The 23,824-nt window shown below is 44.7% G+C and overlaps 1 pseudogene; it reads left to right on the top strand.

Moving 5' to 3' along the window:
- The first annotated feature begins 298 nt into the window (after positions 1-298).
- Positions 299-1,869, top strand: LOC140187461 (elongation factor 1-alpha 1 pseudogene; annotated as a pseudogene).
- Positions 1,870-23,824: the final 21,955 nt, after the last annotated feature.

Genomic DNA, 23,824 nt, shown 5'->3' on the forward strand with positions numbered 1-23,824 from the left:
TACCACCACTGAGGGTGGTTATGAAGGATGTTACATTTGTATCTTAGCACAAATGGTGTGGCACCTTGTTAATTCCCCTTTTACAGTCACCCACAGAAACAGTCCGAAGTTGTTGAAATAGGTAATTCGTGATCTTGTTCCCTTATGACTCAAATAAGCTTCTTTCCAATATTATAGATTATTTGCTGATTTCGGGAAGTTTTTCAGATCATGCTTCTCACATGGAATGGGTCCCTGTGTCTGAAGTTTGCCTTAGAAAAGTTTGCCTTAGAAATTTTGCAGGACCCTTTTAGTCTCTGATTCTAACGGAAGGAGGTTTGCGGCTGCATCTGAACGCACTCATTCCAACGTTAAAAAGTGGGCAAGGAAAAGACGCACATCAACATTGTTGTCATTGGTCACGTCGATTCTGGCAAATCTACAACCACAGGTCATCTGATCTACAAATGTGGTGGAATTGATAAGAGAACCATCGAAAAATTTGAGAAGGAAGCTGCTGAGATGGGCAAAGGATCCTTCAAGTATGCCTGGGTTTTAGATAAACTGAAGGCTGAACGTGAGCGTGGAATTACCATTGACATCTCTCTTTGGAAGTTTGAAACTTCAAAGTACTACATCACCATCATTGATGCCCCAGGACACAGAGACTTCATCAAGAACATGATTACTGGAACCTCACAGGCTGACTGCGCTGTGCTGATAGTTGCAGCTGGCGTGGGTGAGTTTGAAACTGGTATCTCAAAGAATTGACAGACAAGGGAACACGCTCTGCTTGCCTACACCTTGGGTGTCAAGCAGCTCATTATTGGTATCAACAAGATGGACTCCACTGAACCCCCATACAGCGAGGCAAGATACAATGAAATCACGAAGGAAGTCAGCACGTACATCAAGAAGATCGGCTATAACCCAGCAGCTGTAGCATTTGTTCCCATCTCTGGTTGGAATGGCGACAACATGCTGGAACAAAGTCAGAATATGGGCTGGTTCAAAGGTTGGTCAATTACCAGGAAAAATAAAAACCTCCCTGGTACCACACTGCTTGAAGCCCTCGATAGCATTCAGCCTCCAGAACGCCCAATAAAGAAACCTCTTCGTCTCCCTCTCCAGGATTTCTACAAGATTGGTGGCATTGGCATCGTACCAGTTGGCCGGGTTGAGACAGGTGTTCTGAAACCAGCCATGTTGGTGCAGTTTTCTCCCAATCCAGTCATCACTGAAGTGAAATCTGTGGAAATGCACCATGAAGCCCTGCCAGAAGCTCTTCCTGGTGACAATGTTGGTTTCAACGTCAAGAACGTCTCTGTTAAGGATATCCGTCGGGGCTATGTTGCTGGTGACAACAAAAATGACCCTCCAATACAAACTGCTGATTTTACTGCACAGGTTATTATCCTGAACCACCCCAGTCAGATATCTGCTGGCTATGCCCCAGTACTTGATTGTCATACTGCTCACGTTGCCTGCAAGTTCAATGAGCTGAAGGAGAAAATTGATCGTCGGTCTGGCAAGAAGTTGGAAGATCGCCCCAAATTTGTGAAGTCTGGAGATGCAGCCATTGTTCACATGATGCCAACTAAGCCCATGTGTGTCGAAAGCTTTTCTGAATGTCCACCTCTTGGTCACTTTGCTGTCCGTGATATGAGGCAGACCATGACTGTTGGTGTGATCAAGTCAGTTACTAAGAAAGATATTGCCACAAAAGCCACCAAGGCTGCCAGTAAAGTATTAAACAAGAGGTGAATGTTACCACTGGCCACCAAGATCCAGCAAACCTTGAGACTTGCACCAAAATGTTTATTCATTACCAGCCAAATATGTATATTAATAAGAGACTGGACATTGACTAAGATGCATCAAAAGAAATTCAGAAGGAAAAGATAAGGAATGATGGATTCTAAATGTAGATTCCAAAGTTAGCAGTGTAATTGTAAATGTCCTTTCACTAATTAGAAACTGTTTTGGTTGTGTAATGATTTAAAACTAATAAATATACAAAACCAAAAAAAAAAAAAAAAAAAAAATTTTTGCAGGAGTGCAAGATGCATTATTTCTCTTCCTGGCTCCAAGCTGATCTTTGGACAGTACTTCTTATATTGATAGCAGCAAATTTCTAGGAAACATTAAATATTAACAGATCAAACCAAACCGCTGCCTCCTGGACACAGCTCATCACAGCTGCCCCTTACTAGCAGTAGACTCACTCCTGCCTGAAGTGGCTTCCCTGAATCCTTGCATTTACAAAGTCCAGTATAGAGTCAGGATCTGACATTTTGGGCACCAAGTATAGCATGAAAATCTATATTTTTGACACAGATTTTTTTCTTTTTGCAAAAGCATGCAAGTTAGTTACTGAATGAATTTTGTCTAATCTCCATTTTTTTCCCAACCTGCTCGCATAGATGTCAACAGGTTGTTTCCATAATCAACTAGGATGGAAGTAGGTTAATATCATGGAAAGACTGGAGCATTTTGGATAGAGAGGGGGAATAAGGCAAATGTTTTCATATCTTGGAAAGCGGCCAGTGAGTGAGTGGGCCAGTGAAGGAGTGGAGCTTTGAGACTTTGAATCGAGAGGCTTCAACGAGAAGAGGCAGAGGACAAGCTAGCTCGCAGTTAGTTTTTACAATGCCTCCTGAGACGGTGATGTGCCTCTCATGTGAGATGTGGCAGTCTTGGGGGAACCCCTCTCTCCCGCAGAGTCACATCTGCCAGAAGTGCATATGGCTGAGCGATCTGGAAGACCGTGTAAGGAATCTGGAGCAGCAGCTGGATGACCTTCGACTCATAAGGGAGAATGAGGTAGTTATAGATGAGAGCTACAGGGAGGTAGTCACACCTAGGCTGTCAGAAGCAGGTCATTGGGTGACAGTCAGAGGGGAGAAAGCGAAGGTGAGCAGACAAGTAGTGCAGAGCACCCCGTAGCCATTCCCCTGAATAATAAGTTTACCGTCCTGGATACTGTTGGCGGGGACGACCGACCAGGTGTGAGCCATGGTGGCAGGGCCTCCAGCAATGAGTCTGACCCAGTGGTGCAGAAGGGTGGGATGGAGAAGAGGAGAGTTGTCGTCATTGGAGACTCTATAGTCAGGGGAGCAGACAGGAGATTTGGTGGACGTGAGAAGGACACCCGCATGGTTTATTGCCTCCCGGGTGCCAGGGTCCGGGATATCTCTGACCGGGTGCATGACATCCTGGTACGAGAGGGAAAGCAACCAGAAGTCGTGATACATGTTGGGACCAATGACATAGGCAGGAAGAGGGATGGGGTCCTGAAGTGTGAGTTTCGGGAACTAGGCAGAAGGCTGAAGAACAGGACCTCAAGGGTGGTGTTCTCAGGGTTGCTGCCAGTGCTACATGACAGTGATGGTAAGAATTGGAGGAGATGGCAGTTGAATGCGTGGCTGAGGAGTTGGTGCAGGGAGCAGGGTTTTAGATTTTTAGATCATTGGGATCTCCTCTGGGGAAGGTGGGACCTGTACAGATTGGATGGGTTGCACCTGAACTCGAGGGGGAGCAATATCCTTGCAGGTAGGTTTGCTAGCATGGTTCGGGAGGGTTTAAACTAATTTGCGAGGGGGATGGGACCCAAAGCGATAGAGCAGTGAAAGAAGTGCATGGAGTAAAGCCAGATCTAACATACAGAGAGGCTTTGAGGACAGAGAAGCAGAATAAACAGTGTAAAGACAGTAAGGTAGAAGGGCTGAAATGTGTGTACCTCAATGCAAGAAGCATCAGGAACAAAAGTGATGAACTGAGAGCTTGGATACATACATGGAATTATGATGTAGTGGCCATTACAGAGACTTGGCTGGGACCAGGGCAGGAATGGATTCTCAATATTCCTGGATTTCAGTGCTTTAAAAGGGATAGAGAGGGTGGAAAAAGGGGAGGAGGGGTGGCATTACTGGTCAGGGATACTATTACAGCTACAGAAAGGGTGGGTAATGTAGCAGGATCCTCTTTTGAGTCAATATGGGTGGAAGTCAGGAACAGGAAGGAAGCAGTTACTCCATTGGGGTATTCTATAGGCCCCCTGGTAGCAGCAGAGATACAGAGGAGCAGATTGAGAGGCAGATTTTGGAAAGGTGCAAAAATAACAGGGTTGTTATCATGGGTGACTTTAACTTCCCTAATATTGATTGGCACCTGATTAGTTCCAAGGGTTTAGATGGGGCAGAGTTTGCTAAGTGTGTCCAGGACGGATTCCTGTCACAGTATGTTGACAGGTCGACCAGGGGGAATGCCATACTAGTTCTAATACTAGGTAATGAACCGGGTCAGGTCACAGATCTCTCAGTGGGTGAGCATCTGGGGGACAGTGACCACTGCTCCCTGGCCTTTAGCATTATCATGGAAAAGGACAGAATCAGAAAGGACAGGAAAATTTTTAATTGGGGAAAGGCAAATTATGAGGCTATAAGGCTAGAACTTGCGGGTGTGAATTGGGATGATGTTTTTGCAGGGAAATGTACTATGGACATGTGGTCGATGTTTAGAGATCTCCTGTGGGATGTTAGGGATAAATTTGTCCCGGTGAGGAAGATAAAGAATGGTAGGGTGAACGAACCATGGGTGACAAGTGAGGTGGAAAATCTAGTCAGGTGGAAGAAGGCAGCATACATGAGGTTTCGGAAGCAAGGATCAGATGGGTCTATTGAGGAATATAGAGAAGCAAGAAAGGAGATTAAGAAGGGGCTGAGAAGAGCAAGAAGGGGGCATGAGAAGGCCTTGGTGAGTAGGGTAAAGGAAAACCCCAAGGCATTCTTCAATTATGTGAAGAAAAAAAGGATGACAGGAGTGAAGGTAGGACCGATTAGAGATAAAGGTGGGAAGATGTGCCTGGAGGCTATGGAAGTGAGCGAGGTCCTCAATGAATACTTCTCTTCGGTATTCACCAATGAGAGGGAACTTGATGATGGTGAAGACAATATGAGTGAGGTTAATGTTCTGGAGCATGTTGATATTAAGGGAGAGGAGGTGTTGTAGTTGTTAAAATACATTACAACAGATAAGTCCCCGGGGCCTGACGGAATATTCCCCAGGCTGCTGCACGAGGCGAGAGAAGAGATTGCTGAGCCTCTGGCTAGGATCTTTATGTCCTCGTTGTCCATGGGAATGGCACCGGAGGATTGGAGGGAGGCGAATGTTGTCCCATTGTTCAAAAAAGGTAGTAGGGATAGTCCGGGTAACTATAGACTAGTGAGCCTTACGTCTGTGGTGGGAAAGCTGTTGGAAAAGATTCTTAGAGATAGGATCTATAGGCATTTAGGGAATCATGGTCTGATCAGGGACAGTCAGCATGGCTTTGTGAAGGGCAGATTGTGTCTAACAAGCCTGATAGAGTTCTTTGAGGAGGTGACCAGGCATATAGATGAGGGTAGTGCAGTGGATGTGATCTATATGGATTTTAGTAAGGCATTCGACAAGGTTCCACACAGTAGGCTTATTCAGAAAGTTAGAAGGCATGGGATCCAGGGAAGTTTGGCCAGATGGATTCAGAATTGGCTTGCCTGCAGAAGGCAGAGGGTGGTGGTGGAGGGAGTACATTCAGATTGGAGGATTGTGACTAGTGGTGTCCCACAAGGATCTGTTCTGGGACCTCTACTTTTTGTGATTTTTTTTAATGACCTGGATGTGGAGGTAGAAGGGTGGGTTGGCAAGCCTGCAGACAACACAAAGGTTGGTAGTGTTGTAGATAGTGTAGGGGATTGTCAAAGATTGCAGAGAGACATTGATAGGATGCAGAAGTGGGCTGAGAAGTGGCAGATGGAGTTCGACCCGGAGAAGTGTGAGGTGGTACACCTTGGAAGGACAAACTCCAAGGCAGAGAACAAAGTAAATGGCAGGATACTTGGTAGTGTGGAGGAGCAGAGGGATCTCGGGGTACATGCCCACAGATCCCTGAAAGTTGCCTCACAGGTGGATAGGATAGTTAAGAAAGCTTATGGGATGTTAGATTTCATAAGTTGAGGGATAGAGTTTAAGAGTCGCGATGTAATGCAGCTCTATAAAACTCTGGTTAGGCCACACTTGGAGTACTGTGTCCAGTTCTGGTCACCTCACTATAGGAAGGATGTGGAAGCATTGGAAAGGGTACGGAGGAGATTTACCAGGATGCTGCCTGGTTTAGAAAGTATGCATTATGATCAGAGATTAAGGGAGCTAGGGCTTTACTCTTTGGAGAGAAGGAGGATGAGAGGAGACATGATAGAGGTGTACAGGATAATAAGAGGAATAGATAGAGTGGATAGCCAGCGCCTCTTCCCCTGGGCACCACTGCTCAATACAAGAGGACATGGCTTTAAGGTAGGGGGTGGGAAGTTCAAGGGGGATATTAGAGGAAGGTTTTTTACTCAGAGAGTGGTTGGTGCGTGGAATGCACTGCCTGAGTCAGTGGTGGAGGCAGATACACTAGTGAAGTTTAAGAGATTACTAGACAGGTATATGGAGGAATTTAAGGTGGGGGTTTATATGGCAGGCAGGGTTTGAGGGTTGGCACAACATTGTGGGCCGAAGGGCCTGTACTGTGCTGTACTATTCTATGTTCTATCTTTAGAATTATCTATAACAAAAGGCTGTGAATGCTTGAAGCGTGAGTAGGGTAAAAAATGCTCTTGGCTTTGCAGTCTGACTGGATTCAGGTTCGGCTATTGGAGGATGTGAAATGGGATATTGACTTTAATAGAGGCAAGTGATATGAAGAATTACTTTGATTGAAGCCCTCACTTGCCTTTAACCATTGTCCTATTCATGCTTCTTCCACAAGGTCGTTAGCACTTCAGAACAGATCATGGTTTCACTATAAGAGCAACACTAAAACCTTTGTCCTCCATTGCCAACCTTTCCCTGAATCTCCCAGCAGCACAATTTTCTGCTGCTCACTTGTGCATATTTGAGGAACCAGCTGAAAACAGAAATGTTTGCCTCTGAGGTCGACCCCACATAGCCCTGACTCCACAGCGTCCCAAAGAATTTAAGGCAAATTGTATGCCAAGTAATAGTGAACTTCTCTGTCAGGCTTCAATGCAAATAAAAGGCAAGGTTTCGCCAGCTCAGCTATGAAACACTGACTATTAAAATCAAGTCAACACAACATTTGGCCAAATAAATTTAAATATGTATTTAACTTTACAACTACCATTTCCCACTTCTAGTGACAAAGAATGATAAAAATCCACTAATGACCAGCTCCACACACTGCATCCTTGTCTTTAGAAGATGTAAGGGGAGCCCTTCTTCCATGTGGATAAGAACTGGATAACAGAGTTAAGGCTGTGATGGGTTCAAGGTATTTGGTGGGGGTCGGATTCAGGGAAAAGTTTAAGGATATGAGTAACTGGCAAGATTGATAAGGTGAACTATGAAACAATACTGAAAAAAATAATATCCATGCTCACAAGGTAAGTACGTGCGCCATAAAGTCATTTTGGCCCTTCAGACAATTATCAAAGCACCCTTCTCTCTATATTCCTATTAACTCCTCCAAGATTATACCATTCACTGACACAATAGGGATAATTTACAGTACCCCAATTAGCCTACTGACCTGCAGATCTTTGCAATGTGGGAGAAAACTGCAGGAAACTGATGTGGCCATAAGGAGACCGTGCGGACTTCACAGAGGCAGCACCAGAGATCAAATCTATGTCACTGGTATTATGAGGTAGGGGGTTTAGCAGCTGCACAAATGGCCACGCTCAATGTGAAGACAGTGAGCCACTTACAACGGCCATTGAGTAAACAGTTTGTTTGAAGACAGAATACAAAAAAACTATGTGAAATTCAAAACAAAACTGCAGATGCTGAAAATCTTAAATAAATACCAAAATGCTGGGAGCACTCCATAGTTGAGGCAGTGTCTGTGGGAAGAGGCACTTAATGTGTAAGGTCTGGTGTTTTATTATTGGGCGGCTGGTGGCGCAGTGAGATCAGCGCCGGGCTCAAGAACGGAGGTTCCCGAGTTCGATCCAGTGACAGACCGCCCCCATGCGCGCTCTCCATCCGCGCCAGGTTGATGTCGAGCTAGCAACTCGGCCTCGTAAAATATTACTGCGAAATGTCTATGCGAGGAGTGGAGCCCCACACAGCCTTTCGAACTGCGCCGTGTAAGGCATGAAAATGTCCGACGCTGGGCTCTCAGGCCTGAGCTGACGGATTTTATTATTAGCAACAGGTAAAACTGTCATAGAAGTTTACTTTGAACCTAACTGCTACTTAACCTTTATATTTATTCATTTGGTCTCACCCCATCAGGGATCTTCCTGTTGATCTACCCATTCTGTTTCCACCTCTCTGCCACTGGAAATAAAATGATTTTCTTCCTTCCCTAGTTCTGATTAAGTGCGCCAGACTGAAACATTAAATGTTCTTCCTTCCATTGATGCTAGCTGATCTGTTGAGTATTTCCAGAAATAACTTTTATCTGCATTGAAAACACAGGTTGAGACTTTAAGCTCCTGTTGCAAACTAACTCTATGCGACATTGAAATATTACTTTGCAGCAAATTCACTAATCATAATCATCGTCATAGTCATGGTCATACTTTATTGATCCCGAGGGAAATTGATTTTCGTTACAGTTGCCCCAACCAAGAATAAATATAGCAATATAAAACATAAATAATTAAATAGTAATATGTAAATTATAAATTATGCCAGGAAATAAGTCCAGGACCAACCTATTGGCTCAGGGTGTCTGACCCTCCAAGGGAGGAGTAGTAAAGTTTGATGGCCACAGGTAGGAATGACTTCCTATGACACTCAGTGTTGCATCTTGGTGGAATGAGTCTCTGGCTGAATGTACTCCTGTGCCCAACCGGTACATTATATAACCATATAACCATATAACAATTACAGCACGGAAACAGGCCATCTCGGCCCTTCTAGTCCATGCCGAACTCTTACTCTCACCTAGTCCCACCGACCTGCACTCAGCCTCCATTCCTTTCCTGTCCATATAGCTGTCCAATTTAACTTTAAACGACAACATCAAACCTCCCTCAACCACTTCTGCTGGAAGCTCCTTCCACACAGCTACCACTCTCTGAATAAAGAAGTTCCCCTTCATGTTACCCCTAAATTTTTGCCCTTTAACTCTCAACTCATGTCCTCTTGTTTGAATCTCCCCCACTCTCAATGGAAAAAGTCTATCCATGTCAACTCTATCTATCCCCCTCATAATTTTAAATACCTCTATTAAGTCCCCCCTCAACCTTCTACATTCCAAAGAATAAAGACCCAACTTGTTCAAACTTTCTCTGTAACTGAGGTGATGAAACCCAGGTAACATTCTAGTAAATCTTTGTACTCTTCTAGAAAATCATTCCAACTTCCTTTAACTATTGGTCGAGATACTTCGAAAAGAGCCCATTGTCTTCCAGTTACACTGAACGTGCATTCCAACCCCGCCCCCCCGCCACCACCTCGGTTCGCAAACGTTTTCACTTCATTGACAACTCGACCACTCCAGAGTGCCCTTAAAGTACCAAAACTATTTTGTAAGCATCTTTGGGGACTTTTTTTTTAAATTTTAAATAGCAAATACGGAATTGCCAGACTAGTGTGAAAAACGTCTTGCCACGTAGAAGCAAGGTACAGTTATTCACAGTTAAACAGGATCAAATCCTGGAGATGAAAGCTGGCATTAACCAAATTAAATGTCAAAACTAGAATGTCTCCACCGCAAGTCAGCTGACTGCTATATACACCTTGTTGCTGATGTTAACAGTAATCAACGATGGACAGAAAGCATTAAATCAAATACTCAGTGGAAAAAGGGCAACTACATGTTCAGCTTTTCTCCTCTAAAGCCAAGATGAAGCTACCACAGTATTTTGACATTCACCACCAGCGAAGCCCAGCAAACTACTGAATCGGAGTGTTTCAATTCTGAAGGGAGCACCATTTCTGGGCAACTACACGTTCTGGAAATAGATTTCCAACAGAATGGCAACAGTGGGCAGGTGGGAGGGGGAGCCAGCTCACGCACACTCGCTTCTCCCAGATGCTTTAAGACCCTCACTCAACATTTGAGAAACAGCCTCTACCCCTCCACCAGACGTTTGACCTCAGCAATTTGATTTCTTCACTTTTTTTAAAAAAATATATAACTGATAGTAAGTTGGTATTTGTTGAGCGAGAGCGGGAGTTTGTAGGATGGGAGACAATATGGTGAAGTGGAGTTTCCACAGGCATCCGTTAATCTCATGAGACCATGGATTTGTGCCTTGGAAGGTTTCCAGGGCACAGGCCTGGGCAAGGTTGTATGGAAGACCAGCAGTTGCCCATGCTGCAAGTCTCCCTTCTCCACGCCACCCATGTTGTCCAAGGGAAGGGCACTAGCACCCACACAGCTTGGCACCGGTGTCGTCGCAGAGCACTGTGTGGTTAAGTGCCTTGCTCAAGGACACACACGCTGCCTCAGGCGAGGCTAAAACTAGTGACCGTCGAATCACGAGACGAACGCGATCTTGGCCGCGCGAAGTGGGGTTCAAAGACCAGTGAATCCTGTGAGTGCAGCGAAAGCGGGTGCCGAATATCGAACACGTTCTGCGCAACTGCCCACTCTCACCTGATTGAGCTGACACCAACCTGCTCAGCATCAACCAAACGACGCTAGAGTGGCTGGCTGTCCGGTGTGACAAGCTGTGACGATGACGGTATTTGCACTGAACTGTAAGTTCAGGGAGAGAGAAAAAAAAATCAAATTTCACATCATAGAGTCAGCGATAATCCACCTGTTTCTATCGGCATCTCTGCTGGCAACTGCTCCTCCCTCCACAGAAGCCAGCCGACCCGTTCAATAGTTGCCGGCCCTTGTCGCACCTTGCGGTGCCTCGAGCGGCAGTTTGCCATTTCCGCAGTAGGACACATCACGTACAAACCTACAGCATATTACAGGCCATTCGTATTGTTGTTTTGCAGCAGAGGTACCGTACAATATACAAATAGCTATGAGAGAAAAAAAAAAGCACACGTGGGCAGGCGGGGTTCAAACCGTCAGTGGATCCCTTCCAATGTTGAACTCAAACCAAAAGGAAAAAGTCAGAGTGTCAAGTGAAACATCAGCCATGGCTCTGCAGACAGTTCCTTTCCCGCATGCCTCCCCAAACTTCCTCACTCTAACTCCTCATCTTTTCTTCCTCCCCGGTCCTGATGAAGGGTCTCGGTCCAAAATGTCGCCTGTACTTCACCCATATAGAGCCTGGCCTGCTGAGTTTCCCTGGGTAACAACAAATTTCAGGGCAGGCACTGGTGGGATTAAACCAGAGCAAAGCACACGAAACCGGCAGGCCAGGCGGGATCTGCGGAAAAAGTCGTGAACAGCCGGCGTTCCGGGGCCAAGACCCTCAGCACAGGACTAGAGGAAAGGGAGAGTGACGAGGTGTGGTGGGGGGGGGGGGTGCGGAATTAATTTGAGAAGCAGGCTTCCCAATCCAGAGGGAATCTGCCCCAGTGGTTAAGGCACGGCGCTCGTGCTCCTCGAGGCTTCGGAGTTCAGCTGTTCAATCCCAGCGTCCTCTGTGGGTAAGTTTGCACGTTCTCCCCGTGTGCGCGCGTGCGCAAGTGGCGTGGGTTTCCTCCGGGGGCTCTGGTTTCCTCCCACAGTCCAAAGGCATACTGGTTTGGTAGGATATTGTCCTTCATAAAATTGTCCTGTGATTAGGCGAGGGTTTTAAAAAAATATATATCGGGGGGTCGCTAGGCGAGGCACGACACGTTAGGCCGGAAGAGGCCTGTTATGCACTGTCTTAAAAATATCACAAGACTGGTCGGCTTCTCCACAAAGACAACACCGTTGAGGATATTCAGCACTCAGATTTAGATCAATCTCTCGCGCTTCCATCAAAACGCACAGTGAAACGGACGCCGTTAAAGCCCCTGACAGACTCCCATCAGCACACGGAGGAGAGCAACCTGACAGGCTGCATCGGGGCCCGGGTGTGGACGCACCAACACCCAGCAATGGAGAAGGCGATGGAGAGTGGTGGAAGCAGCCCACAGCCCATCGTAGGCAAAGCAACCCCACCCCCCTACCACCACAGAGTCCATTGACATGGAGGGCTGCCCCAAGAAAGCAGTGGCCAAGTCCCGACTCTGAGACTTGGGAGTTTCGGGCAGGCAGGTTCCACAGTGTCCATCATTGAAGACCCCACCCCTTCACCCACCATGCCCTCTTCTCTCCGCTGCCATCAGGAAGGAGCACAGGAGCCTCAGGACTCACACCACCAGGTTCAGGAACAGTTATTACCCCTCAACCATCAGGAAGGAGGTACTGGAGCCCCAGGACCCACACCGCCAGGCCCAGGAACAGCCACCACCCCTCAACCATTAGGAAGGAGGCACAGGAGCCCCAACACCACCAGGCTCAGGAACAGTCACCACCCCTCAACCATCAGGAAGGAGGCACGGGAGCCCCAGGTCCCACACCACCAGGCCCAGGAACAGCCACCACCCCCCAGTTATTATCGATCACATGAAGAAGGAGGCACATTCCTAAGGACGCGCTTTAACACTGCCCACATAACACCAGCACTCTGCTGTCTGGTGTGAGCTGTTGCTGGTGCATAATTTTTTTTAAAAAATGAAATTGCTGCTATTTTGGATTTGCTTCATTGCTCCCCAAGAAGAAACAGGGGTGGGGAAGATGCAGCAGCCGCTCGACCCGGCAGATTAATTCCCCCGGAAATTATTCCAGAGCGTCCGGACAGCACGAGGGTACGTAGTGGATGGGAGACATTGTCCAAGATGGCATGCAACTTAGACAGCTTCCTCTTTTCAAACACCACCATCAGGGAGTCCAGTTCCATCCCTACAACATCACTGGCCTGATGAATGAGTTTGTTGATTCTGTTGGTGTCTGCTACCCTCAGCCTGCTGCCCCAGCACACAACAGCAAACATGATAGCACTGGCCACCACAGACTCATAGAACATCCTCAGCATCGTCCGGCAGATATTAAAGGACCTCAGTCTCCTCAGGAAATAGAAATGGCTCTGACCCTTCTTGTAGACGGCTTCAGTGTTCTTTGACTACAGGAGCCTCCTGTCCAGTCAGGATCACAATGTCACACAAACAGATATGCAGGATACACAATGACAATACCTTATTGGCTACTGATCCTTTTATGAAAAGGGAGAGGTGCCTTTGCCTCTCCCCTTCTCAACTACGTCCACACTACGCCGGATAATTTTGAAAATGCTGGTTTCGAGTAAAAACGACAGGCGTCCACACTAAGCGTTTTTCAAAATATCTCCGTCCACATTAGACGGATATTTGGGCGAATCTCCTCCTACTGGGCACGCGCAGGACACACAGAAAACAAGTGAAGAGGAAACGGTATACTTGGTGCGCGTTTGTCCAGTTACAGAGTAGAAAAACTTAAAAGGACTTGCTCTTGGCTCTCGCGCAGGAGGATTTAAAACTAAAAAAAAACAAATACTGGAGCGTACGGAGGCAACCGACAAGGAGTTCACAGACAGTATGACCCAGCTGACGACGAACATTGAAAAACTGACTAACTCTGTTGCATTAATAAAGCACCTTGTTAAATGTATAAAACGTCTGCATCAGTGTTATCTTGTATTTCCATACAATGTTACATTAGGCTGTTACACATCTATTGTCAGAGAAGTACTTGCATAAATAGGTAAACCACCTTCATACAAGCAAGGACAGAAAACAGGGCAAAGTGAGTATACTTATTTATTCAGTAAGCTATGGGTCAAAGTATTTGGTGAGTACATTTCTAACTCTTCTGGCTTCAGTCTCGTTGCCGTCCGTTCTGAAATTGTTAGGTGGTTGCATTCAAGAAAACAATGAAATGCCGCACTGCAGCTATCTGTTCCAGCACGTCATGACAGTGTTTTTAAATAGTCAAAAAAGCTCACTTTACAATTTAACTCTCACGCCGTTCACACCAACTGCGCTTTATAACAGCCTGCGCAGTACCGAGCAGAAGCAGAAAAAGCATTGTTGTTGTGGTGTTGTCATGACAGCGTTTTTAAATCTCTCCGGCTACCCTGTACACACTACAACAGATATTAGGCGTTTTCAGATTTAATCACTCTAGAGATCGTTTCTGAAAATCTCCGTTTTCGGGGGATGAAAACGCCATTTCAGTGTGGACAGAAGGTCAAGACGAAGAGAAAACGTTTCGTTTTCAAAATTATCCGGCATAGTGTGGACGTACCCTTAGTTCTGATGAATAGATTTGGACTGGTCCCACTCCCGTTCTGATGAGTCAAACCATTGTCTCCTCTTGTGCCAAGATGAGGCCACCCTCAGGGTGGAGCAGCACCTTATATTCCGTCTGGGTACCCTCTAACCTAATGGCATGAATATCAATTTCTCCTTTCAGCAAGTCAATTCCCCCTGCCCACTTTCTCCACTCCCAACTCTGATCTGACTTTTTATCCTATTCCCCACTCTGACCTTTTTACTTCTCACCTGCCTGTTACTTCTCCTGGGACCCTCCTCCTTCCCTTTCTCCTATTGGTCCACCCTCCTCTCTTATCAGATTCTTTCTTCTCCAGCCTTGACCTGTCACATCCACCCAGCTTCACCTATCATCTTCCAGCTAGCCTCTTTCCCCTCCCCCCAACTTTTTTTATTCTGGCATCTTCCTCCTTCCTTCTCAGTCCTGAAGAAGGGTCTCGGCCTGAAACATCAACTGTTTACTCTTTTCCATATTTGCTGCCCAACCTGCTGAGTTCCTCTAGCATTTTGTGTGTGGTGCTTTGGATTTCCAGCGTCTGCAGACTTTCTCATGTTGGAATAAGAGTTCTTTTTTAATATTTTATTTCAAAAAATACATTAAAATTGAGAGCTACAGTCAAAAATAAATTATTTAGGAAGCAATGAGATATACTCTCCTCATAGTACACTCATAGAGTCAAGGAGAGATACAGCACGGAAAGAAGTCCCTTCAGCACACGGAGTCTGCCAGATCCTCATTTATCAAAACTCTACATTAATTCTATCTATTTTTATTTACTCCTTATTCTCAACAACCTCAGAAAATTCCACCACTCACTTACACACTACAGGTGATTTACAACCAATTGACCGACCAAGCTTTTGGGATGAAGGAGAAAGGCAGAACACCCAGAGCAAACCCATGCAGTCTGAGGGAGTGCATGCAAACTCCACAGACAACGGCCAAGGCCAGGATCAAAACCAGGTCACTAGCACTGAGAGGCAGAGGCTCTGCCAGCTGCACCACACTGCTCCCTTCAAGGTGCCAAGAGAATTGTGTTGTGTTGTGGTACATAACTAATGTACTACACTTCTAGCTCTTTATCCATGGCTCGATGATTTCAGAAATGGCGGAGCAGACTCAATGGGCCGAATGGCCGACTTCTGCTCCTTTGTCTTATAGTCTTATGGTCTTATATTTCTAATGGCTTTGGGTTAAAGAGATCAGTCAGTTTCTGCAAAATATCTTAAAACAAGACACTGTACCTCAAAGGGAGTTCCATACAATGCCGTTTTGTTTGTTTATTTATTTATAGAGATACAGCACAGAATAAACTCTATTGGCCCTTCGAGCCAGCAACCCCCACCCCCGATTTGACCCGAGCCTAATGATGGGATAATTTACAATGACCAATTAACCTACCAACCAGAACGTCTTTGGACTGCAGCAAGAAACCACATATGCTTCAGGCCAGTCAGCTGCAACAAATTTATGCACCTGCAATTCATATTATTTTAGGCACTTAATACATCAACCCCTCCTTCAGCCTCTGGGATTTTGTTCATTTTAATATCTGCCCTTTGCTTCAATGTACGCACCGGAGTGGAACCCGGTCTGGTCTTCTGCTGCTGTAGCCCATCTGCTTAAAGGATCGACATGCTGTGCATTCAGAGATGCTCTTCTGGGCACTACTGTTGGAACACATGGTTATTTGAGTCACTGTCGCCTTCCTGTCAGTCTGGACCAATCTGGCCGTTCTCATTTGACCTTTCTCACTAACAATACATTTTTGTCCACAAATCTGCCGCTCACTGGATGTTTTTTTTTGTTTTTCACACCATTGTCTGTAATATCTAGAGACTGTTGTGTGTGAAAATCCCAAGAAAGCAGCAGTTTTTAAGATCCTCAAGCCACCCCATCTGGCACCAACTATCATTCCGCAGTCAAGTCACTTAGCTTACATTTCTTTTCCATTCCAGTGTTTGGTCTGAACAACTGAACCTCTCGACCACGTCTGCATATATTTAATACATTGAGCTGCTGCCACATGATTGGCTGATTAGATATTTGCACTAATGAGCAGGCGTGCAAATGTACCTGATAAAATGGACACTGAATTTATAAGCTCATTGCTTTTTAATCTCATTTATGTTTGCTTCTGTTCCCGATTGAACCATTAGGCTCTGTAATATTGTTGTGCTCCTAATCAAGTTTGACATCACTAAGTAAAAGGCAATAATCTATGGATATATGATTGTCACTGCCTCTTGTTGCTGGGGAGACACAAAAGACTGCAGCAAAATAAGCTGTGAGAGGAACTCAGTGAGTCAAGCACCAGGGAAATAGACAGTCCGGGTTTCGGGTTGAGGGGCTCGGCCTGAAATTTCGACTATCCACATCTCTCTACTGATGATGCTTGACCCACTGAGTATTTTGCTGTTGTGGTTTTGCATCCCTAGCACAATAATCAATTCACACAGACAACTGAGATCCTGCAAAAGTGGTCCTAGGGGAAATAAAGCAACAATGGTCGTCGAAAGTCATCTAAAGTTTGCCAAATGATAGGTATCAATGTCCTTCAGTATAACCTTATAGCTCAGATCTCTTGACCCTTGAACCACTCTTGCAGAACAGGTTCTAATCAGAAAGAGGTTTGAAAACTGGAAATAACAACAGGTTAAAAAGTAAGATAAGAATCAGAAATAGGGCATCCAGCACTAGATCTGCCTCTTCCATCGCTGCATTAAACTGCCTGTCACTTCTGAACAGAATGCCAACCAACGGATGTTAATTTTCTCTCTCTGAAGTTCTATTAAGCCGACTCACATGTGGATTCTACACAGGCCAATTATTTCAAGTTGGCAAAGGCAACTGTTGATTAACTGTTGTTCTTCGATTAAAATCTTACATTTTGAAGAAATTTAAATAATACTTGTGACTCTGAGTTAAAATAAAATCCTAACGTGTATCATTGTAAATAATGTAGTGAGACCTAAGAAGAAGCAGCAATTACATTAGCCTCCTGCTGTCAAACTGGTCATTATAACATAATTAGAGCACTGCACTGTGAAAATTCAGTTTCAGTAAGACTATTGCTCCCTTTGCCACCTACTCCCTTTCCTAATCACCGTCATTTCAATGCCACTAGATTTATATTATTTATCTCTGTGCAGACATCTACACACTCCAACCATATCCCTATTGTAACGTCTGCTTATAGCTTGTAATCCGCAACCCCTCATTACCGCTGTATCACTGAGGGGGCCACTGCTGAGGCATCAAAAAACAAATAGTTATCTTCCACCACTAACCTCAACTGTTGAGGTATTATCATAGTAGTTTTCTAAATGACGGCTCCTCCAGTTATTTCAGGAGTCTGTAAATGGCATTCCTCTGCCCTCCTGCCGAGATCCCATTACCTCGTAATTTTCAGCTCATTTCTTGTTCACCAGCAATGAAACTCTTCTCTCTTTTACAATTTCCCATTCTTCTCTGTTCCATCTCCTCAAGGTGCCAAGTGTATGAGCTTTTCTCAACTAACGGCTTTATTGAAATGTCAATTGAAATATAACCGAGCCAAGCTTGTTAAGTTGTGTCACACAACATTATGTGTAATTTCATTGGAAACAACACTGTTCGCCTACAGGATGCAGACAGGACAGGAGTTGTGGTTGCTAATACATTTTTCTGATTTATAGGAGTCACCGGGGAGACGACAGGATGGGAAATTGCAAAGACAGTTTTCTATATAAAAAAAAAGCATCTTTAGATTCAAGTAGTTGACAAATTCAGTCTGAAGGGTGCTGCAAAATATTATCCCTGACTCTAACTACCTTAAACTGGAGGGCAAATGGCAGGGAGGCAATTAAAATAACAGGAGTTACATAATTTCACTGAAGCCACTATAGGTCTCCTTTGTACTCACTCTGAATGCAGCAAGGTCAATGAGGATTCTATGTCCTTGTTTAAAGTTCAAAGCACAAAGTAAATTTATTACATATATGTCACCAAGTACAACTGTGATTCATTTTCTTGTGGGCATTTGCAGTAAATACAAGAAATACAATAGTATAAATGAAAAGCCATACCCAATAGGATGGACAAACAATCAATGTGCGAAAGACAACAAACTGTGCAATACAAAAAGAAAGAAAACAATCAGCAATAAATATCAAGAACATGAGATGAAGAATACTTGAAAGTGAGTTCATAGGTTGTGGAAACAGTTCAGTGATGGGGTGAGTGAATTTGAGTGATGTTGTCCTCTCTGGTTCAAAAGCCTGATGATTGCAGGTATTAACTGTTAGTAAACCTGGTGGAGTAGGTCCCAAGGCTCCTATACCTTCTTCCTGATGGCAGCAGTGAGAAGAGAGCACAGCCTGGATGGTGGGGGTCCTTGATGATGGATGCTGCTTTTTTTTGACAGCACTCGGTGTAGATGTGTTCAATAATGTGGAGATCTTTACCCATGATGAAGTGGGCTGTATCCACCACATTTTGTAGGCATTTCCATTCAAGAGCATTGGTGTTTACATATCAGGCTGTGATGTAATCAGTCAATATACTCTCCGCAGCACATCGGTAGAAGTTTGTCAAAGTTTTAGGTGACATGACAAATCTTTGCAAACTTCTAAGCAAGTAGAGACACTGTAGTGCTTTCTTCATAATGGCATTTACGTGCTGGCACAGAACAGACCTTCTGAAATGATAACACCAAGGAATTTAAAGTGGCTGACTGTCTCCACCTCTGATCTCCCAGTGAGGACTGACTCATGGACCTCTGGTTTCATCTTCCTGAAGTCAATAATCAGCTTGCTGACACTGAGTGAAAGGTTGTTCTGGCAGCACTCAGCCAGATTGTCAATCTCCCTCCTATATGCTGGTTCATTACCACCTTTGATTCGGACAACAACAATGATATCGTCAGCAAACACAAATAGGGCATAAGTAGAGCAGGTTGCTAAGCCAACAACCTTGTGGTGCATTTGTGCTGATGGAGACTATGCAGGATATGTTATTTCCAATCCAAACTGACTGGGATCTGCAACTGAAGAAATCAAGGATCCAGTTGTACAAGTAGGCCTAGGTCTTGAAGCTTATCGATTAGTTTTGAGAGGTTGATAGTATTAGCAGTACTTCATTAATTACACTTCTTCTGTTAAACAGTCACCCCAAACAATAGACTGTAACTTCCCTGCTGGAGTTGAGCTTTTGAACTGCCTTTACGGCCTGGCATTTTTGCAGTGGGATCTGAAGTCTTGAAGGTGCAGTACGGCTGCAGCATGGTGTGTACAGGCTGAGTCAAGGCGATGGGGTCCGGGCTGAAGAGCAGGGAATGAGTTAATGTTTGGCCATCCCTGGAGCGTACTTGGAGGCAATTTGATTTGCTAGAACCAAGGCGAGGCGAACAGAGGCTATGTAGAGTTGAGATGGCGGGGCCCAGGCCTGGGAGCGAGGAAAGACCTGATTTACATGCCAGGCCGAATTGGAAAAGTTAGGTACAGGGTGAATTCAGGTGGTGGGGCACCAGCCGGAGAGCGTATTGAAGGAGCATGGTCTGAGTCCGAGACCCAGGTCTGAACAATTTAAGCTTTGAGCCGGATTGAAAAGGACAGGGTGTCGGGGCCAGAGGCGAGGAATGGGATGTCTCAAATCGCTGCTCCGTGAGGTTTAGAGATCTCCGCGCTGAGCTTCAGCTTGTTACTCTGCGAGGTTCACTCACCTCTGCACTGAACTGCAACTACGGCCTGCAACTATCACAGTATGAACTCACTTCTGTGAACTTCAGTTCTGAATGTTGTTTCCTGCACAGTTCATTTTCTCTTTTTTTCTCTCAACAAGTTGGGTGCTTGACGGTCTTCTTTTGTTTTAATGGGTTCTATTGGGTTTCTTTGTTTTGTAGCTGCCTGTAAGAAGATGGATCTCAAGGTTGTATGAAGAATACATACTTTGATAATCAATGTACTTTGACTATTGAGTGTTGAGCTGTAATCAGTGAAGAGCATCCTGATGTCTGCATCTTCATTGTTCAAATGTTCCAGGGTTGAGTGAGGAACCAATGAAATGGCACCTGCTGTTGACCTGTTGTGGCAGTAAGCAAACTGGAGTTGATCCAAGTCACTTCTCAGGCAGGAGTTGATGTGTTTCATCACCAACCTCTCCAAACATTTCATCACAGTGGATGTAAGTTTGACTGGAAGCTAATCATTGAAACAGATTATCATGTTCTTCTTTGGCACTGGTATAACTTCAGCCTGCTTGAAGCTGTCAGCACCTCAGAGTGCTGAAGTGAGAGGTTAAAGATGTCGGTTAACACTCCAGCCAGTTGATCAGCACAGGTCGTTAGTACTCGGCCAGGTACCCCAGTTGGGCCATATTCTTTCCGTAGGTTCACCTCTTGAAAAGTTCTCTCACGTCAGCCTCAGAGACTGGAACCATAGGGTCAGTAGAGGCTCTGGGAGTTCGTGAAGGTGACTCCATGCTTTGATGGTTGAAGCGAGCATAGAGGGCACTGAGCTCATCTGGGAGTGACCTTTTGTCACCTATGTTACTTGATTTCACTTTGTAGGAGGTGATACCTTGCACCTCCCACGGCCATCCCATTACTCAATCATATTTGTGTAGGTAGTTGCTTGGGTTCCTTTTTAGTTCTGTGGGTTGAGGGTTGAGGGTTGAGGAGCCCTACGTGAGATCCACAGGTTCTGTGATCAGTAGGGATGCTTAATGGGGCAGGGGTGATGTTTGGCTAGGTTCTTAAGGAAATCGTGCACTCTTTCCTCTGCCAATCATCACTGCAAGCTTCTGCTGTGGAGTCCTCAGGTGTCACTGCCTTCCCATATGACAAATCTCCATTCTACTGCCCTCAGAGTGCATGAGCAGAGAGTTAAACACCTTCTCACAAATTACTCGAGTTGGAAGCCTTCTTCGGGGTTTTTTAATGAGAAAACTTGTGGAAATGCAGAAAGTTAAGCATGTGTGAGATTCAATACAGAATTGTCGCACACCTGAAAATAATATTATCGATTATTCTCATGATCAGCATCAACCCAATTAATGCACATATGCAGCATTCTATAACAATGCTCTGTAGACCAGTGAACTTGCGACACGATAGTTCAATGGCAATGAATGATAAACATAATACTTCCGTCAAAGTACATCTACTAAATTGAATTGACATAATTATTTACATCCTTCATATACATGAGGAGTAAAAATCTTTACATTACGTCTCCCATCTAAATGTGCAATGTGCAATTTATAATAATTTATAATAAATATTATATACAACAGGGCAGTCAATATAACATAGAAATACAGTTGCGTCAGCATGAATTAAGCAGTCTGATGACCTGGTGGAAGAAGCTGTCCCGGAGCCTGTTGGTCCAGGCTTTTATGCTGTGGTACCATTTCCCGGATGGTAGCAGTTGCAGCAGTTTGTGGTTGGGGTGACTCGGGTCCCCAATGATCCTTCGGGCCCTTTTTACACACCTGTCTTTGTAAATGTCCTGAATAGTGGGAAGTTCACATCTACAGATGTGCTGGGCTGTTTGCACCACTCTCTGCAGAGTCCTGCGATTGAGGGAAGTACAGCCCCCATACCAGGCAGTGATGCAGCCAGTCAGAGTTCTCTCAATTGTGCCCCTATAGAAAGTTCTTAGGATGTGGGGGCCCACACCAAACTTCTTCAACCATCTGAGGTGAAAGAGATGCTGTTGTGCCTTTTTCGCCACACAGCCAATATGTACAGACCACGTGAGGTCTTCAATGATGTTTATGCCAAGGAACTTGAAGCTGTTCACACTCTCAACCCCAGATCCATTGATGTCAATAGGGGCTAGCCTGTCTCCACTCCTCCTGTAATCCACAACCAGTTCCTTTGTTTTTGCGACATCGAGGGAGAAGTGGTTTTCTTGACATCATTGTGTCAGGCTGATGACTCCTTCTCTGTAGGCTGCTTCATTATTATTTGAGATTAGGCCAATCAGTGTAGTGTCATCAGCAAATTTAATTAGCAGATTGAAGCTGTGGGTGGTGACACAGTCATGGGTATACAGAGAGTAAAGGAGAGGGCTTAGGACACAGCCCTGAGAGGCACCTGTGTTGAGGTTCAGAGGGGCAGAGGTTAGGAAGCCCATTCTTACCAGCTGCCAGCGATCTGACAGGAAGTCCAGGATCCAGCTACACAAGACAGGGTGAAGGCCAAGGTCTCTGAGCTTCTTGTTGAGCCTGGAGGGAATTATGGTGTTGAATGCTGAACTGCAGTCCAAGAACAGCATTCTCACATAAGCATCCCTCTTCTGTAGATGTGTAAGGATGGTGTGTACAGCTATGTTTAGCAATATTAGGAAAGTTGTCCTGGGGGGACATTGGCTTATTCTGATTGTCGAAAATCATTTTCATTGTGATTGGTACTGTAAGCTTAGAAACTGCAGCTGTTTTTCCTATTGGTTAGCTGCCTGGTGTCTAGTTTTAAATATCCCGAGAGAGCACATGTGGGAGTCTCGCTTTCTCTCTCTTTCTCTCTCTCTCTTCCTTTGCTTAAGGCAAGAAGTACACATGACCGTTGGGAAGGTATGCTTTGTGTGTGCTATTAGCTAAGTATGTTTGTTGAATATTCAGCTTTGTAGTGTCTGTAACTTGGGGAACATGAATGTTTGGTCAATTTTTCAGTTTGTTAATAAATTATTAACATACTTATTTGCAGTCAGTGCTTTCTGTCTCACTTGCTAGACCCACAAACCTGATACAACATCACAAAAGCTTAAGGCTCACAGATATTGCTGGTTCAATGGCAAATAAAGAGTGGATAGGAATGGGTGTTTTTCTATTGTGTGTGCTATAAGTCAAGAAATTGTGTAAAAAACAGTTTATGAACGGGAAGTGATGTTTGTACAAGATGAACTGCACCGCTGGAGGCAGAGCATCCACTTTAGGCATTAGTTTTTAACTGAATTTTTTAGTGAAGTGTTTTGAATGGGCTACTCTCCAACATGGAACGTTATGGAAAAATCTCTGTCAGAAGGCACCATGCGAATGCTATAAGTCTGAAATGGAAGCAAAAAAATGCTGGAAATTTCTATTCATTCAGCGAGCACGAGTGGTGAAAGAAACACGGGTAATACTTCATGTTGATGCACCAAAAGGAAGAAAAACTGGCCCTGGTGAAATATTAACAGAAAAAGTTGTAAATGTTCAGCAGGTCAGGTTGCATCTGTGAAATAGAAAGAATTAATGTTTCTCTTCCAAAGATGAGGCTTGATCTATTGACGATCTTCAGCATTTCTGTTTTTAGTTTAGATTTCCAGCATCTGTAGTTCTCTTTTTGACGTTTAAGTTCTGTTAAGAAGTCATGAGTCTGTGCAATATTAACTGCTTCTCTCTCCAGTGATGCTATCTGTGAAAGCACAGTACTAGGAATATTTCCACATTCTCTGATATAGTCAGGGTCATTTGGTAATGACAGATGCGTCTAATTCCACAAACTAGCATAGAATTTCCTAGTAAGTGTTAATGATGACTGGACATAACTCAGCTGTGCAATCTAGAGCAATAACAAAGACTAGTTGCAGTAATGATGAATAAATGCATTTGAGGACTAACTGGATCAAGAGAAAAAGGTGG

The sequence above is a fragment of the Mobula birostris genome, chromosome 25 (assembly GCF_030028105.1).
Source record: "Mobula birostris isolate sMobBir1 chromosome 25, sMobBir1.hap1, whole genome shotgun sequence".
Classification (NCBI taxonomy): Eukaryota; Metazoa; Chordata; class Chondrichthyes; order Myliobatiformes; family Myliobatidae; genus Mobula; species Mobula birostris.